Here is a 5,017-nt window from a genome sequence, read left to right on the forward strand (position 1 = left end):
ACTTCAGAGTATCTATGATCTCACCCATTATTATTCAGAATGATATTTCCAACAAGAGTTGTCCTCATGACTCTATACAGCCTAAATTCATGTGGCCTTGCCCTTGTAACTGTACACAATTTGCACTCAGGTAAACTTTGCTCACATGATGCTGCTTAGTCCTCAGAATATAAATTGTCTGATGACCTGAATAAAGCTGGCTATTACATGATACCTTAGTTCATCTCCTTTTTAGCCCTACTATCCCAGGTTCAAACTGCCAACTATAGCAGTAACAGCTGTTTTTGTATTTTGTTTTCTAGTTTTGGAGGGTTTTGTTGGTGAATTGGTTTGTGTTGTTTTGTTTTTTTGAGAAAGAGCTTAAAGTTGGGTAGGTAGGGAGGAGGAAAGGATCTGGTTGAACTTGGAAGAGGGAAGAATGTGATCAAAATTTATTTAAATTTAAAAACTATTTTAAATAATAAGAAATAATCAAGTAAAAAGTCAGTTCTGTGAAAAGATAAGCAAGAGTGGCATATTCTTAATAAAACTAAAAGGAAGTGAAGATCTGTATGAAAATGAGATATGAGGGTGACATTACAACAGAGTAAGGAATTTGAGAGGTTTATTAACGCATACTTTGAAAAACTACAAATACATTGGAAACTCTGTATTTTAGGCTTTTCAGAAATCAACTTTTGCAATTGTTCTATATTATAAATAATTACTCATTCAATTTGGAATTATCTAAAGATGCTCAGAGATCTCGAAGTTCAATATGTGTGTACACATATTTCTTTTATTTTTTTGTTTTCATCTTTTAAAAATCTTGTTCCTTTTTAAAGTTAGAAGTTCAGCTTGGGCTCATGCCTGAGACTGTCTTAATCTAAAAATACATTTTCATCACGTATGATTTTTATGTTACTGTATTTTTATATATTATGTCTTATATTTTGACATTTGTACATGTGTTTCTGCCTGTTCTTTGAGGTATGTTAAAGGTCTAAGAAGACCAAATAAACACAGTTCATAATGTTGGGCATCCAGTGGTGCAAATGGCATATAGCTTCTTTGTTTTTTGTTTTTTTAACAGAAAAAGCTTTTATTCATTTCCATGTTTCTCAAATTAAGCTGGCTGAGTTGGTTGTGTTGAGGGGATTAGTCAAAGAGACCAAATCCCATATCCTTCTCTGATTCCTCCGACTCTTCCTTGGCTTCAGCCTTGGCTGGTGCTGCAGCAGCAGCAGGAGCAGCAGTGGTGGCGGTGGCCAGAGGGACAGCAGCGGCCACAGGGGCAGCAGCCACAAATGCAGATGGATCAACCAAGAAGGCCTTGACCTTTTCAGCAAGTGGGAAGGTGTACTCAGTCTCCACAGACAAAGCCAGAACCCGCTTGTACCCACTGATAACAGAGTGTGCCACTGAGGCAACAGTCCGGTAATCAATCTGCAGACAAACACTGGCAACATTTCGGATGCCCTCCAGGAAGCAGGAGTGCAGAGTCTGCTCTGTGATGTCAAGCACTTCCGGGTTGTAAATGCTGCCACTGTCAAACACCTGCTGGATAATCAGCCCAAAGGAGAAGAGAGAGATGTTCAGCATGTTCGGCAGTGTGGCTTCACAGGCACCTACTTAATCTCCAGTTTTTATCAGCTGCACATCACTCAGAATTTCAATGGTGCCCCTGGAGATTTTAGTGGTGATGCCTAAAGCCTGGAAGAAGGATGTCTTCTCAGGCCCCAGACCAGAGTTCTGGGCTGGCACAGTCACCTCACACAGGCCGATGGCACCAGCACGGGCAGCAGCCGGCACCTTATTGACCAGCAGCCTGTCCCTAATCTCAGTGAGGTCCTCCTTGGTGAACACAAAGCCCACAATATGAAACAACAGTTTCTCCAGAGCTGGGTTGTTCTCCAGGTGCCCCCGGATGGCCTTGTGCACCATGGTCTTCTTGCCCATCAGCACCACAGCCTTCCCTCACAGGGACATGTGGATCTGCTGCATCTGCTTGGAGCCCACATTGTCTGCTCCCACAATGAAGCATTTTGGGTAATCATCCAAAAGCTGGATGATCTTAAGGAAGTAGGTGGACTTCCAGGTCACCCTGTCTTCCCTGGGCATCATGGCAGTGCGTCAGGGATTGCCACACAGGGGTTTAAAGACGATATCACTCTAATGAGGATGCCTGGCAAGAGAGGCATATAGCTTTTTAAAAGATTCATTTTATTTGTAATTATATGTTTATGTGTGAGTATGTGTATATGAATATAATTGACTGCAAATGTCACAAGAAAGCACTGGACTTTCTGGTGCTGGAATTATGGCTGATTGTGATGTGGGTTCCAGGAACCTAACTTGGATCAGATACAAGGAAAGTGTTCCTAACCCATAAGCCATCTTTCCATTCTTAAGTATACACTGGTGATTTTTTTCCTATATTGTTCATTTACTTACTTATTTATTTATTTATTTATTTATTTATTTATTTATTTATTTATTTATTTAATTTGTATTGATTCTTTGTGGATTTCACATCATGAAATCCAGTCTCACTTATCTCCCTGTCCCCTTGCATCTGCCCTCTACCCTTGCAACCTCCCCCCCCCAGAACAAAACCAAATTTAAAAGAAAAACCAAAAATGAAAGGAAACAAAGAGACAAAACAAACAAACAAACAAAAGACAAAGAACATACAAACAAACAAAAGAAGAAAAATTTTGTCTTGGAAGCTGCAGTGTGCCCATTGAGACACACAATTTACCCTTTAGTGTGTTTATCTTTACTTGCAAGTATTTATTGTCGAGTCATTGATCTGACTTGAGGCTTCTGATTTCTGCTACACCACCAAAAATGGGTTCTCCCTGGGGCTTGTCTTGTTGTTGTCCTGTGTCATGGAGATCCTGCTGTTTTCAATCTGTAGGTTCATCCTTTTCACATGCTCCAACAGTTCATAGAGTTGATGGATGTTGGGGGTGGGCCACTCATAGCCCTGGTTCTGGCCCTGGGTGGTAGCTGGGTTGGTCAGCTCACCAGCTTTCCTCTATCACCACTACCCAGATTATCTCATATACTACATCCTAACCGCAGTTTCTTGTCCCTTCTTTCCTCCCAATAGCTCTCTCCTTTCCTCGCAATGCCTCTCTCCTCCTCCCTCTGCATCTACTCCTCCTCCATTTACCTTCAGAAAAGAGCAGGCCTCCCAGGGATATCAACCAAACATGGGTGACATAACAATTTGCAACGAGATAGGCACTTCCCCTTATATTCAGGCTGGAGGAAGCAACCCAGTAGGAGGACAAAGCAGATAAAAGTGTCAAAAACAGCCCCCCCCCTACTCCCCCTGTTGGTAGTATCACACAAACACTGAGTTACATAACCATAACATATGCAGAAGGCCTTTTTAACAGGAGTATCTTAGTCATAAACATTTAGCTGAAAAAAATGCATATAAAATACTGATGTCACAACTATAAGAGCTAACCGTCTTTATAAGTTTCTATGTTTCTCTATTTCTGTGGTCAAATTGTAATGTATTGCTTATTCATCAATTCTGTTCCATTTTTAGGCTACTATGTCACATACAAATAAAAAAATCTCATATAAATACATGTTAATTACATGATAAAGGTTCTGAAGTGATAGGTCTGTCAGTATAATATTTGCTATATAAGCATGATAATCTGAGTTCAAGCAAGACATGGTAGACATGTCTATTCCCAGGACCAGGGAGGCCAACCCCAGAGCATCCTTGGGGCTTGCTAGTCAACCACCCTCACATACTTTGTAGATTTCAGGCCAGTGAGAAACTGTCTCATAAAACAAGGTAGAAAGCCACTAAAGAAAAGAGAACCAAGTTTTTCTCTCACTTCTACATGCACACCCGTACACTTTAATGTACAAGAATTCATCGGTACACGTATACAATTAAATATAGCAATATTTAAGTTTTATTTTCCAAACCAACATAAAACAGTGTATGAATAGGTGGCAGTAGATTGCACAGTAAAATAACTTCCCAAGGTAAAGCATCTTAGAAAATTTTGTTTGAGGAGCTGAAAAGCAGAACTGTTTTCTCGTGTTTTGATTTCCAGAGATGTCTTTGCTGAAATGGAAAAAAGTACTTCATGTGGAAAACAAAAATGGCTCAAATAGAGGTCATCTTCAGATTTCTGTGTTGGTGGAAAATTTTCTGGTATTTCAATATTTTCTCCATTTCTACAATGTGAGGAAAATGGTTTTATATTGATTGCTTTCGGTTGGGGATGTTTCTGCTACAACTAAGTTTTGCAAAAGCAGTAACAAGTGGGGATGAGTGTTGAATCCAGGGAACTGTCAGCCCCACTGGGAACACTCTGTCTTTTGAGAAAAGGTTACTTTTTTTCTGGAATTAATTTAACAAAAAGCTATTTCATCAATAATTTGTGTATGGTAATCTGTTTCAAAAGTTTTATTATTCCCTAGCTAATGAAAGCCTCTGGGCATTGTCTTGGCATAGGCTTCTCTTATTTAATCTCTCATACAGGTGAATAGAACACAGTGAAGAAAAGCATTCAGACTGTGATAGAGCTTGGTGTGGGACTGGATCCCTTGAAACACATCTGGGACCTCCCAACATAGCAAGAAAGAATGGAATCCTCTTTCCCATCCCATTTGCAGGCTGCCTCACTGACGTCAAAGACCTTTGAGAGTCACAAACCCTGAGTTGGTGCTTCCTTGTCCTTCATAGCACTTGATTTTCATGTTTCACATCTTCTACCCTCAAGACCAACTTCCTGTGGCAAAGACAAAGCTACTTAAAATAATGCAGTGACCAAAACATTCAGTTACCTACCTGATGCATTTAAATAAAGTGAAGGTCCATAGTGGTATCCTTAAACATAATTGCATTAGAATTGCTTTCTGCAGAACTTTGTAAACATATTTTCTCATTTCTGAAATGTCTGTCTTTGTAATCTTTAATGTAACATACTCACAAAAAAGTTTAGCCTCCAGAATATGGTTTGTTAACCGTGTTATCCAAGTGATGATTTTGATATAT

At 39.7% G+C, this 5,017-nt stretch overlaps 1 pseudogene; it reads right to left on the minus strand.

Annotated features, from left to right (window-relative positions):
- Nucleotides 1-1,082: 1,082 nt before the first annotated feature.
- Nucleotides 1,083-2,117, minus strand: LOC131902125 (large ribosomal subunit protein uL10-like; annotated as a pseudogene).
- Nucleotides 2,118-5,017: the final 2,900 nt, after the last annotated feature.

This window comes from Peromyscus eremicus, chromosome 1, assembly GCF_949786415.1.
Source record: "Peromyscus eremicus chromosome 1, PerEre_H2_v1, whole genome shotgun sequence".
Taxonomy (NCBI): Eukaryota; Metazoa; Chordata; class Mammalia; order Rodentia; family Cricetidae; genus Peromyscus; species Peromyscus eremicus.